Below are 14,509 nucleotides of genomic sequence, written 5' to 3'. Positions count from 1 at the left end.
CCCTAAGAGTAAACATCATCAAAGTATAAAGAACATATGATCACAATTTCGTCCACCAGTGTTGGGAGGCCACAACCAAACTCTAAGTTTGGTGTTGAACCCTCATATCCAAACTCTAAGTTTGGTGTTGGGAGTCCACAACATTGACCTGATCACCTTTGTGACTCCAAGAGAGCCCACTGTCAAGCTAGTGACATTAAAAGAGTGCTTGTTGGGAGGCAACCCAATTTTTATTTATCTAATTTTATTTTTATTTTATTGTTATTTTGTGTTTTATTAGGTTCATGATCATGTGGAGTCATGAAAAAAATACAAAAATTAAAAACAGAATCAAAAACAGCAGAAGAAAAATCACACCCTGGAGGAGGAGTTTACTGGCGTTTAAACGCCAGTATGGAGCATCTGGATGGCGTTCAACGCCAGAACAGAGCATGGATCTGGCGTTGAACGCCAGAAACATGCAGCAATCTGGCGTTTAAATGCCAGGATTGCACACTGAGGAAAGATGGCGTTCAACGCCAGAAACATGCTGCAGATGGGCGTTGAACGCCTAGAACAAGCATAAAGCTGGCGTTGAATGCCCAAACCAAGAATCAATCTGGAATTCAAACGCCAGAATTGTATGCAAAGGCATTTTACATGCCTCATTGGTGTAGAGATGTAAATCCTTGACACCTCAGGATCTGTGGACCCCACAGAATCACCTCAGGATCTGTGGACCTCACAGGATCCCCACCTACATCACCCTCTCTCCCTCTATTCATGGCCATCCCTTCTGTTTTCCATTCACCACTCACATCCATCCATCTCTTTCCCACCCAATCCCACCCATATAGCCAAATACACACATCCCTCCATCTCCTCCATATCTTCTTCTTCGTCTATTCTTTCTTCTTTTGCTCGAGGGCGAGCAACATTCTAAGTTTGGTGTGGTAAAAGCATAGCTTTTTTATTTTTCCATAACCATTGATGGCACCTAAGGCCAGAGAAACCTCAAAAAAAAAGAAGAGAAAAGGGAAGACAAAAGCTTCCGCCTCGTAGTCATGGGAGATGGAGAGATTCATCTCAAGGATCCATAGCTTAGTAATAGAGCATTTGATTGCACATCAAGAGAGCATGAGAAATTCCCTCAACAAGAAATCCCTGAGATACCTCAGGGGATACATTTTCCTCCACACAAATATTGGGAGCAACTAAGGATAAGAACACTGATGAGCGGATAATTTATACGCTTTTTGGCATTGTTTTTAGGTAGTTTTTAGTAAGTTCAAGCTACTTTTAGGAATGTTTTCATTAGTTTTTATGATAAATTCACATTTCTAGACTTTACTATGAGTTTGTGTGTTTTTCTATGATTTCAGGCAATTTCTGGCTGAAATTGAGGGACTTGAGCAAAACTCTGAAAAAGGCTGACAAAAGGACTGCTGATGCTGTTGGAATCTGACCTCCCTACACTCAAAATGGATTTTCTGGAGCTACAGAACTCCAAATGGCGCGCTCTCAACGGCGTTGGAAAGTAGACATCTAGAGCTTTCCAACAACATATAATAGTCCATACTTTATTCGGAAATTGACGACGTAACTTGGCGTTGAACGTCAAGTACATGCTGCTGTCTGGAGTTAAACGCCAGAAACACGTCATGATCCGGAGTTGAACGCCCAAAACACGTTATAACTTGGAGTTCAACTCCAATAAAAGCCTCAGCTCGTGGATAGATCAAGCTCAGCCCAAGCATACACCAAGTGGGCCCCGGAAGTGGATTTATGCATCAATTGCTTACTCATATAAACCCTAGTAGCTAGTCTAGTATAAATAGGATGATTTACTATTGTATTAGCCTTTGATTATTCGGTCTCTTGATCACTCAGGGGGCTGGCCATTCGGCCATGCCTGAACCTTTCACTTATGTATTTTCAACGGTGGAGTTTCTGCACACCATAGATTAAGGGTGTGGAGCTCTGCTGTACCTCAAAGTTTCAATACAATTACTATTACTTTCTATTCAATTCTCTTTTATTCTGATTCCAAGATATACGTTGCACAACACTTTGATGAATGTGATGATCCGTGACACTCATCATCATTCTCACCTATGAACGCGCGTGATTGACAACCACTTCAGTTCTACTCTAGGCCGGGCGCATATCTCTTAGATTCCCCAACAGAATCTTCGTGGTATAAGTTAGATAGATGGCGGCATTCATGAGGATCCGGAAAGTCTAAACCTTGTCTATGGTATTCCGAGTAGGATTCTGGGATTGAATGACTGTGACGAGCTTCAAACTCCTGAAGGCTGGGCGTGATGACAAATGCAAAAGAATCAAGGGATTCTATTCCAACCTGATTGAGAACCAACAGATGATTAGCCGTGCTGTGACAGAGCATAGGACCATTTTCTCTGAGAGGATGGGATGTAGCCATTGACAATGGTGATGCCCTATATACAGCTTGCCATGGAAAGGAGTAAGAAGGATTGGACGAACGTAATAGGAAAGTAGAGATTTAAGAGGAGCACAGCATCTCCATACACTTATCTGAAATTCCCACTATTAATTTACATAAGTATTTCTATCCCTTTTATTTTCTTTTAATTATTAATATTCGAAAATCCATAAACCAATTTAATCTGCCTAACTGAGATTTACAAGGTGACCATAGCTTGCTTCATACCAACAATCTCTGTGGGATCGACCCTTACTCGCGTAAGGTTTATGGTGGACGAAATTGTGATCATAGATATTGGCTCTTTGGTATGTACACAAAAACTATTGTGTCTCTTGTTGAATTCACAACTCTGTTCAACTAACCAGCAAGTGTACTGGGTCGTCCAAGTAATAAACCTTACGTGAGTAAGGGTCGAATCCACAGAGATTGTTGGTATGAAGCAAGCTATGGTCACCTTGTAAATCTCATTTAGGCAGATTAAAGGGTAATTGTGATTATTGGAATAAAATAGGAAATAAATAATAAAAAGGATAGAAATACTTATGTAGATTCATTGGTGAGAATTTCAGATAAGTGTATGGAGGTGCTGTAGGACTCACGGACGTCTGCCTTCCCACTGCTTCTACTCAATCCTTCTTACTTTCCATGGCAAGCTGTGTATAGGGGTTCACCATCAGCGGTGGCTACTTTCAATCCTCTCGGGAAAATAATCCTATGCGGTTGTCAGTCGCACGGCTAATCGTCTGGAGGCATCACCCATGGTTGATGGCTACATCCCATCCTCGCAGTGAAAACTAATGCTCACGCACTCTGTCACAGTACGGCTAATCACTGGTGGTTCCCGCGCTACTGGAATAGAATCCCTTGATTCTTTTGCGTCTGCACTAACGCCCAGCACTTGCAAGTTTGAAGCACGTCACAGTCATTCATTACCGAATCCTACTCGGAATACCACAGACAAGGTGAGACTTCCGGATTCCCAGGATCCTACTCGGAATACCACAGACAAGGTGAGACTTTCCGGATCCTTATAAATGCCGCCATCTATCTAGCTTATACCACGAAGATTCTGTTGGGGAATCTAAGAGATACACATTCAAGCTCTGTTGCATGTAGAACGGAAGTGGTTGTCAATCACGCGCGTTCATGAGTGAGAATAATAATGAGGGTTATTTACTCATCACATTCATCATGTTCTTGGGTGCGAATGACTATCTTGGAATAAAACTAAGATAGCATTTGAATAAAAGAAGATAGAATTGCATTAATACTTGAGTACAGCAGAGCTCACACCCTTGATCTATGGTGTGCAGAAACTCCACCGTTGAAAATACATAAGTGCAAGAGGTTCAGGCATGGCCGAATGGCCAGCCTTCTCCTTGATCAAGTGACCGAATGATTAAAAGACTTAGAGTGGTCAAAAGATGTCTAATACAATAGATAAATGTCCTATATATACTAGACTAGCTACTAGGGTTTACATGAGTAAGTAAATGATGCATAAATCCACTTCCGGGGCCCACTTGGTGTGTGCTTGGGCTGAGCTTGATCAATCCACGAGCTGAGGCTTCTCTTGGAGTTGAACTTTGAGTTATGACGTGTTTTGGGCGTTCAACTCCGGATCATGACGTTTTTCTGGCGTTTAACTCCAGACAGCAGCATGAACTTGGCGTTCAACGCCAAGTTACGTCGTCATTCTTCGAATAAAGTATGGACTATTATATATTGCTGGAAAGCCCTGGATGTCTACTTTCCAACGCCGTTGAGAGCGCGCCATTTAGAGTTCTGTAGCTCCAGAAAATCCATTTCGAGTGCAGGGAGGTCAGAATCCAACAGCATCAGCAGTCCTTTTGTCAGCCTTTTTCAGAGTTTTGCTCAAATCCCTCAATTTCAGTCAGAATTTACCTGAAATCACAGAAAAACACACAAACTCATAGTAAAGTCCAGAAATGTGAATTTAACATAAAAACTGAGGAAAACATCCCTAAAAGTAGCTCAATCCTACTAAAAACTATCTAAAAACAATGCCAAAAAGCGTATAAATTATCCGCTCATCACAACACCAAACTTAAATTGTTGCTTGTCCCCAAGCAACTGAAAATCAAATAGGATAAAAAGAAGAGAATATACTATAAATTCAGAAATATCAATGAATATTGATTATAATTAAATGAGCGGGACTTGTAGCTTTTTGCTTTTGAACAGTTTTGGCACCTCACTTTTTCCTTTGTAGTTTAGAGGGATTGGCGTCTCTGGAGAATTTAGAATTTGGGATAGTGTTATTGACTTTCTTAGTTAAGCATGTTGATTCTTGAACACAGCTACTTATGAGTCTTGGCTGTGGCCCTAAGCACTTTGTTTTCCAGTATTACCACCGGATACATAAATGCCACAGACACATAACTGGGTGAACCTTTTCAGATTGTGACTTAGCTTTGCTAAAGTCCCCAGTTAGTGGTGTCCAGAGCTCTTAAGCACACTCTTTTGCTTTGGATCATGACTTTAACCACTCAGTCTCAAGCACATGGTTAGGGATAGCTTGATTTAGCCGCTTAGGCCTGGATTTTATTTCCTTGGGCCCTCCTATCCATTGATGCTCAAAGCCTTGGATCCTTTTTACCCTTGCCTTTTGGTTTTAAGGGCTATTGGCTTTTTCTGCTTGCTTTTTCTTTTTCTTTCTATTTTTTTTTTCGCCAAAATTTTTTTTTCCGCCATTCACTGCTTTTTCTTGCTTCAAGAATCAATTTCATGATTTTTCAGATCATCAATAACATTTCTCTTTGTTCATCATTCTTTCAAGAACCAACAATTTTAACACTCATAAACAACAAGATCAAAAGACATATGCACTGTTCAAGCATTCATTCAGAAAACAAAAATTATTGTCACCACATCAATATAATTAAATTAAATTCAAGAGCTATTTTCGAAATTTATGTACTTCTTGTTCTTTTGAATTAAAACATTTTTTCATTTAAGAGAGGTGAAGGACTACTGGGTTTTATTTATAGCTTTAAGGCATGGTTACACACTAATGATCATGAAATAAAGACACAACATAGATAAACACAATAATTAAAAACCGAAAACAGAAAGAAATAAATAACAAGGAATGAATCCACCTCTAATGGCGTCTTCTTCTTGAAGGACCAATGATGTTCTTCAGCTCTTCTATGTCCCTTCCTTGCCTTTGTTGCTCCTCCCTCATTGCTCTTTGATCTTCTCTTATTTCTTGGAGAATGATGGAGTGCTCATGATGTTCCACCCTTAATTGTCCCACATTATGGCTTAGATCTTCTAAGGAGGTGTTGAGTTGCTCCCAATAGTTGTTGGGAGGAAAGTGCATTCCCTGAGGCATCTCAGGAATTTGTTGATGATGAGCTTCCTCATGCACTTCTTGAGGGCCGTGAGGAGCTTCTCTAGCTTGCTCCATCCTTTTCTTGGTGATGGACTTGTCTTCTTCAATGGAGACATCTCCTTCTATGATAACTCCAGCTGAGTAACATAGATGGCAAATAAGGTGAGGGAAGGCTAGCCGTGCCATGGGTGAAGGCTTGTCGGCTATTTTGTAGAGTTCATTGGAGATGACTTCATGAACTTCTACTTCTTCTCCAATCATGATGCTATGGATCATGATGGCTCGATCCACAGTAACTTCAGATCGGTTGCTTGTATGACTCGGAGGTGGAAGCTTTTGCTTTCCCTTTCCATTTTCTTGAGGAAACTCCGGCCTTAGGTGCCATTGGTAATGGAAAAACAGAAAAAAGCTTATGCTTTTACCACACCAAACTTAAAATTTGCTCGTCCTCGAGCAAGAAAGAAAAGAATAGTAGAAGAAGAAGAAGAAAATATGGTAGAGGGGGAGAGAAGTAGGTTCGGCTATGTGGGAGAAGAAGGGGTTTGTGTTGTGTGAAAATGAAGAAGAATGGGAGGGTATTTATAGGGGGAGTGGAGGGTTAGTGTTCGGCCATTTTGGGTGGGAATGGGTGGGAAATTGAATTTGAATTTTATGAGGGTAGGTGGGGGTTATGGGGAAGAGGTGGTTGATGTGAATGGTGAATGGGGTAATTGGGAAGAGGAATTGAGGTGATTGATGAAGAAGATGTTGGGAAGTGTGACATGGGGAAGAGTAATCACATTCACAAAAACTAGGATTAGGAGGTAAGGTGGGAATATGTTAGGTAGGGATCCTGTGGGGTCCACAGATCCTGAGGTGAGGATCCTGTGGGGTCCACAGATCCTGAGGTGAAAACAAATACCATTCCTTCACCATATAGGCATGTAAAATGCCTTCATGCATCATTCTGGCGTTCAACGCCCATTGGTGCATGTTCTAGGCATTCAACGCCCATGTAATGCATGTTTCTGGCGTTGAACGCCAGTTTCATGCTTGTTCCTGGCGTTCAGCGCCAGGTTGTCCTCTCTGTGCACCATCCTGGCGTTTAACGCCAGGTTGTTGCTTGTTTTGGGCGTTCAACGCCAGAATGGTGCTCTGTTCTGGCGTTGAACGCCAGCCAGATGCACCTTACTGGCATTGAACGCCAGTCTGCGCTACCTCCAGGGTGAAAATTTTTTTCTTCTGTTTTTGACTCTGTTTTTAATTTTTTTGATTTTTTTCGTGACTCCTCATGATCATGTACCTAATTAAACACAAAAATAACAAAGAAACAAAATAAAATAAAATTAGATAAATAAAATTGGGTTGCCTCCCAACAAGCGCTTCTTTAATGTCAATAGCATGACAGTGGCTCTCATGGAGCCACAAGGTGATCAGGTCAATTTAAGTGTAGTCCCAACACCAAACTTAGAGTTTGGATATGGGGTTTGAACACCAAACTTAGAGTTTGGTTGTGGCCTCACAACACCAAACTTAGAGTTTGACTGTGTGGGTTCGTCTTGACTCTGAACTGAGAGAAGCTCTTCATGCTTACTCTCTTTTGTCACAGAGGGATGGTCATGTGCCTTAAACACAAGGTAGTCCCCATTCAATTGAAGGACTAACTCACCTCTGTTGACATCTATCACAGCTCCTGCTGTGGCTAGGAAAGGTCTTCCTAGGATGATGCATTCATCATCTTCCTTCCTAGTGTCTAGGATTATGAAATCAGTAGGGATGTAAAGGCCTTCAACCCTTACTAGCACGTCCTCCACTATTCCATAAGCTTGTCTTATGGACTTATCTGCCAATTGTAATGAGAACAAGGCAGGTTGTACCTCAATGATTCCCAGCTTCTCCATTACAGAGAGTGGCATAAGATTTATCCTTGACCCAAGATCACATAGAGCTTTTTCAAAGCTCATGGTGCCAATGGTGCAAGGTATTAAGAACTTGCCAGGATCTTGTTTCTTTTGAGGTAGAGTTCTCTGAATCCAAGTATCTAGTTCACTAATGAGCAAGGGAGGTTCACTTTCCAAAGTCTCATTACCAAACAGCTTGGCATTCAGTTTCATGATAGCTCCTAAGTATTGAGCAACTTGCTCTCCAGTCACATCTTCATTCTCTTCAGAGGATGAATATTCTTCAGAGCTCATGAATGGCAGAAGGAGATTTAAAGGAATCTCTATGGTCTCTAGATGAGCCTCAGATTCCTCAGGATCCTTAATAGGAAACTCCTTCTTGCTTGAGGAACGTCCCAGGAGGTCTTCCTCACTAGGATTTTCGTCCTCCTCCTCCTTTGTGCATTCGGCCATATTGACTATGTCAATGGCATTGCACTCTCCTTTTGGATTTTCTTCTGTATTGCTTGGGAGAATACTGGGAGGAGTTTCAATGACTTTCTTACTCAGCTGACCCACTTGTGCCTCTAAATTTCTAATGGAGGATCTTGTTTCATTCATGAAACTGAAAGTGGCCTTTGACAGATCAGAGACTATATTGGCTAAATTAGAAGTGTTTTGTTCAGAATTCTCTGTCTGTTGCTGAGAAGATGATGGATATGGCTTGCTATTGCCCAGCCTGTTGCGTCCACCATTGTTAAAACCTTGTTGAGGTTTTTGTTGATCCTTCCATGAGAAATTTGGATGATTTCTCCATGATGAGTTATAGGTGTTTCCATAAGGTTCACCCATGTAATTAACCTCTGCCATGGCAGGGTTCTCAGGATCATAAGCTTCTTCAGAAGCTGCCTCTCTATTACTGTTGGATGCATGTTACAATCCATTCAGATTTTGAGAGATTATGTTGACCTGTTGAGTCAACATTTTGTTCTGAGCCAATATGGCATTCAGAGCATCAATTTCAAGAACTCCTTTCTTCTGAGGTATCCCATTATTCACAGAATTCCTCTCAGAAGTGTACATGAACTGGTTATTTGCAACCATGTCAATGAGTTCTTGGGCCTCTTCAGGCGTTTTCTTCAGGTGGATAGATCCACCTGCAGAATGGTCCAATGACATTTTCGAAAATTCAGAGAGACCATAATAGAATATATCTAATATGGTCCATTCTGAAAACATGTCAGATGGACATCTTTTGGTCAGCTGCTTATATCTTTCCCAAGCTTCATAGAAGGATTCACCATCTTTTTGTTTGAAGGTTTGAACATCCACTCTCAGCTTGCTCAGCTTTTGAGGAGGAAAGAATTTATCCAAGAATGCAGTGACAAGTTTATCCCATGAGTCCAGGCTATCCTTGGGTTGTGAATCCAACCATACTCTAGCTCTGTCTCTTACAGCAAAAGGGAAAAGCATGAGTCTGTAGACTTCAGGATCAACTCCATTCGTCTTCACAGTCTCACAGATCTGCAAGAACTCAGTTAAGAACTGATAAGGATCTTCAGATGGAAGTCCATAAAACTTGCAGTTTTGTTGCATTAAAGCAACTAGTTGAGGCTTAAGCTCAAAGTTATTGGCTCCAATGGCAGGAATGGAGATGCTTCTTCCATCAAACTTGGATGTTGGCTTTGTGAAGTCACCAAGCATTCTCCTTGCATTATTATTATTTTCGGCCATCTCCTTCTCTTGTTCGAAAATTTCTGAAAGGTTGTTTCTGGATTGTTGTAATTTAGCTTCTCTTAATTTTCTCTTCAGAGTCCTTTCAGGTTCTGGATCAATTTCAACAAGAGTGCCTTTATCCTTGTTCCTGCTCATATGAAAGAGAAGAAAACAAGAAAAGAGAGAGGAATCCTCTATGTCACAGTATAGAGATTCCTTTATGTTAGTAAAAAAAAAAGAAGAATTCGGAATTTTTTTTTTTTTAGATGAAGGGAGGTGAAGAGAAGTGTTAGTAATTAAATAATTAAATAGAAGAAGAAAAGAGAAATAGAATTTCGAAAATAATTTTGAAAAAGAGGTTAGTGATTTTCGAAAATTAGAGATAAATTGTAATTAAAATTAAAACATGAAACAATTATTTAATTAAAAATAATTTTTGAAAAAGAGAGAGATATTTTCGAAAATAGAAGAGGGAGAATTAGTTAGGTGGTTTTGAAAAAGATAAGAAACAAACAAAAAGTTAGTTAGTTGATTGAAAAAGATTTGAAATCAAATTTGAAAAAGATATGAAGATAAGAGGTTAGACAAGATATTTTGAAATCAAATTTTGAAAAAGATAAAATTTTTGAAAAAAATAAAATAAAAGATAAAAAGATTTAATTCAAAAATTCTAAAATTATTTACTTCACTAACAAGAAACTACAAGATAAGATTCTAGAACTTAAAGATTGAACCTTTCTTAACAAGAAAGTAACAAACTTCAAATTTTTGAACCAATCACATTAATTATTAGTAAATTTTCGAAAATTAGATGTAAAGATAAGAAAAAGATTTTGAAAATAATTTGAAAAATATTTTTGAAATTTTCGAAAAATAGAAAAAAAATGAAAAAGATATGATTTTTGAAAAAGATTTTAGAAAGATAAGATTTTTAAAATTGAAATTTTGACTTGACTTGTAAGAAACAACTAATTTTGAAAATTTTTGACCAAGTCAACCCAAAATTTCGAAAATTTGGAGGGAAATAAGGAAAAGATATTTTTTTGATTTTTGAATTTTTAATTATGAGAGAGAAAAACAACAAAAATACTCAATGCATGAAATTTTTAAATCAAAACAATGAATGCATGCAAGAATGCTATGAATGTCAAGATGAACACCAAGAACATTTTGAAGATCATGATGAACATCAAGAACATAATTTTGAAAAATTTTTTATGCAAAGAAAACATGCAAGACACCAAACTTAGAAATTTTTAATGCATGGAAAATATGAATGCAAAAATGCACATGAAAAACAACAAACAACACAAAACAAGAAATCATCAAGATCAAACAAGAGGACTTATCAAGAACAACTTGAAGATCATGAAGAACACTATGAATGCATGGAATTTTCGAAAAAAAAATGCAAGAAAAAATTTTTAAAGCATGCAATTGACACCAAACTTAAAAATTGACTCAAGACTCAAACAAGAAACACAAAATATTTTTTTATTTTTATGATTTTCTAATTTTTTTGGATTTTTATTAATTATTTTCGAAAATAAAGGTTGGAAAAACGAAAAAATAAAAGAAAAATTTTTGAAAAAGATTTTTGAAAAGAAAATTACCTAATCTGAGCAACAAGATGAACCGTCAGTTGTCCATACTCGAACAATCCCCGGCAACGGCGCCAAAAACTTGGTGGACGAAATTGTGATCATAGATATTGGCTCTTTGGTATGTACACAAAAACTATTGTGTCTCTTGTTGAATTCACAACTCCGTTCAACTAACCAGCAAGTGTACTGGGTCGTCCAAGTAATAAACCTTACGTGAGTAAGGGTCGAATCCACAGAGATTGTTGGTATGAAGCAAGCTATGGTCACCTTGTAAATCTCATTTAGGCAGATTAAAGGGTAATTGTGATTATTGGAATAAAATAGGAAATAAATAATAAAAAGGATAGAAATACTTATGTAGATTCATTGGTGAGAATTTCAGATAAGTGTATGGAGGTGCTGTATGACTCACGGACGTCTGCCTTCCCACTGCTTCTACTCAATCCTTCTTACTCCTTTCCATGGCAAGCTGTGTATAGGGGTTCACCATCAGCGGTGGCTACTTTCAATCCTCTCGGGAAAATAATCCTATGCGGTTGTCAGTCGCACGGCTAATCGTCTGGAGGCATCACCCATGGTTGATGGCTACATCCCATCCTCGCAGTGAAAACTAATGCTCACGCACTCTGTCACAGTACGGCTAATCACTGGTTGGTTCCCGCGCCTACTGGAATAGAATCCCTTGATTCTTTTGCGTCTGTCACTAACGCCCAGCACTTGCAAGTTTGAAGCACGTCACAGTCATTCATTACCGGAATCCTACTCGGAATACCACAGACAAGGTGAGACTTTCCGGATTCCCAGTATCCTACTCGGAATACCACAGACAAGGTGAGACTTTTTGGATCCTCATAAATGCCGCCATCTATCTAGCTTATACCACGAAGATTCTGTTGGGAAATCTAAGAGATACACATTCAAGCTCTGTTGCATGTAGAACGGAAGTGGTTGTCAATCACGCGCGTTCATGAGTGAGAATAATAATGAGGGTTATTTACTCATCACATTCATCATGTTCTTGGGTGCGAATGACTATCTTGGAATAAAACTAAGATAGCATTTGAATAAAAGAAGATAGAATTGCATTAATACTTGAGGTACAGCAGAGCTCCACACCCTTGATCTATGGTGTGCAGAAACTCCACCGTTGAAAATACATAAGTGCAAGAGGTTCAGGCATGGCCGAATGGCCAGCCTTCTCCTTGATCAAGTGACCGAATGATTAAAAGACTTAGAGTGGTCAACAGATGTCTAATACAATAGATAAATGTCCTATATATACTAGACTAGCTACTAGGGTTTACATGAGTAAGTAAATGATGCATAAATCCACTTCCGGGGCCCACTTGGTGTTTGCTTGGGCTGAGCTTGATCAATCCACGAGCTGAGACTTCTCTTGGAGTTGAACTTTGAGTTATGACGTGTTTTGGGCGTTCAACTCCGGATCATGACGTTTTTCTGGCGTTTAACTCCAGACAGCAGCATGAACTTGGCGTTCAACGCCAAGTTATGTCGTCATTCTTCGAATAAAGTATGGATTATTATATATTGCTGGAAAGCCCTGGATGTCTACTTTCCAACGCCGTTGAGAGCGCGCCATTTAGAGTTCTGTAGCTCCAGAAAATCCATTTCGAGTGCAGGGAGGTCAGAATCCAACAGCATCAGCAGTCCTTTTGTCAGCCTTTTTCAGAGTTTTGCTCAAATCCCTCAATTTCAGTCAGAATTTACCTGAAATCACAGAAAAACACACAAACTCATAGTAAAGTCCAGAAATGTGAATTTAACATAAAAACTAAGGAAAACATCCCTAAAAGTAGCTCAATCCTACTAAAAACTATCTAAAAACAATGCCAAAAAGCGTATAAATTATCCGCTCATCAGTTTATTACTTGGACGACCCAGTACACTTGCTGGTTAGTTGAACGGAGTTGTGAATTCAAATAGAGCCAATTATTAAATTTCATACAAGTACAAAGAGCATGGATCACAATTTCGTCTACCAAACACCAAAAGCACTAGGGATCATGCAACAAAGGCAAGGAAGAGACATAGAGGAGCTCAAAAAGCACCATTGGTCCTTCAAGAAGGCGCCACCCACACTAAGGTGGACTCATTCCTTGTTCTTATTTTTCTGTTTTTCAATTTTTATGCTATATGTTTGTTTATGTTTTGTGTCTCTACCACATGATCATTAGTATTTAGTAAATATGTCTTAAGGCTATGAATAGTTCCATGAATCCTTCACCTTTCTTAAATGAAAAATGTTTTTAATTCAAAAGAACAAGAAGTACATAAATTTTGAAAATTGTCCTTGAATTTAGTTTAATTATATTGATGTGGTGACAATACTTTTTGTTATTCTGAATGAATGCTTAAACAGTGCATATTTTTGATCTTGTTGTTTATGAATGTTAAAATTGTTGGCTCTTGAAAGAATGATGAACAAAGAAAAATGTTATTGACAATCTGAAAAATAATGAAATTGATTCTTGAAGCAAGAAAAAGCAAAAGCTTGCGAAAAAAAATTGGCGAAAAAAATAGAAAGAAAAAGAAAAAGCAAGTAGAAAAAGCCAATAGCCCTTAAAACCAAAAGGCAAGGGTAAAAAGGATCCAAGGCTTTGAGCATCAATGGATAGGAGGGCCCAAGGAAATAAAATCCAGGCCTAAGCAGCTAAATAAAGTTGTCCCTAACCATGTGCTTGTGGCATGCAGGTCCAAGTGAAAAGCTTGAGACTGAGTGGTTAAAGTCGTGATCCGAAGCAAAAAGAGTGTGCTTAAGAGTTCTGGACACCTCTAACTGGGGACTCTAGCAAAGCTGAGTCACAATCTGAAAAGGTTCACACAGTCATGTGTCTGTGGCATTTATGTATCCGGTGGTAATACTGGAAAACAAAGTTCTTAGGGCCATGGCCAAGACTCATAATAGTAGCTGTGTTCACGAATCAACAAACTTAACTAGGAGAATCAATAACACTATCTGAAATTCTAAGTTCCTATAGATGCCAATCATTCTAAACTTCAAAGGAGAAAGTGAGATGCCAAAACTGTTCAGAAGCAAAAAGCTACAAGTCCCGCTCATCTAATTAGAATTAATATTCATTGATATTTTGGGATTTATAGTATGTTCTCTTCTTTTTATCCTAATTGATTTTCAGTTGCTTGGGGACAAGCAACAATTTAAGTTTGGTGTTGTGATGAGCGGATAATTTATACGCTTTTTGGCATTGTTTTTAGGTAGTTTTTAGTATGATCTAGCTACTTTTAGGGATGTTTTCATCAGTTTTTATGCTAAATTCACATTTTTGGACTTTACTATGAGTTTGTGTGCTTTTCTGTGATTTCAGGTATTTTCTGGCTGAAATTGAGGGACCTGAGCAAAACTCTAATAGAAGGCTGACAAAGGACTGCTGATGCTGTTGGAATCTGACCTCCCTGCACTTAAAATGGATTTTCTGGAGCTACAGAACTCCAAATGGCGCGCTCTCAATGGCGTTGGAAATTATACCTCCAGAGCTTTCCAGCAACA

General features: G+C 38.9%; 1 non-coding gene across 1 annotated transcript; it reads left to right on the top strand.

Annotated features, from left to right (window-relative positions):
- The first annotated feature begins 8,900 nt into the window (after positions 1-8,900).
- LOC130953509 (small nucleolar RNA R71) lies at positions 8,901-9,004 on the top strand. The gene has a single exon (XR_009075678.1). It is a non-coding gene; the product is annotated as a small nucleolar RNA R71 (small nucleolar RNA).
- Positions 9,005-14,509: the final 5,505 nt, after the last annotated feature.

The sequence above is a fragment of the Arachis stenosperma genome, chromosome 9, assembly GCF_014773155.1.
Source record: "Arachis stenosperma cultivar V10309 chromosome 9, arast.V10309.gnm1.PFL2, whole genome shotgun sequence".
NCBI lineage: Eukaryota > Viridiplantae > Streptophyta > Magnoliopsida > Fabales > Fabaceae > Arachis > Arachis stenosperma.
This window is presented reverse-complemented; position numbering and strand designations above follow the sequence as displayed.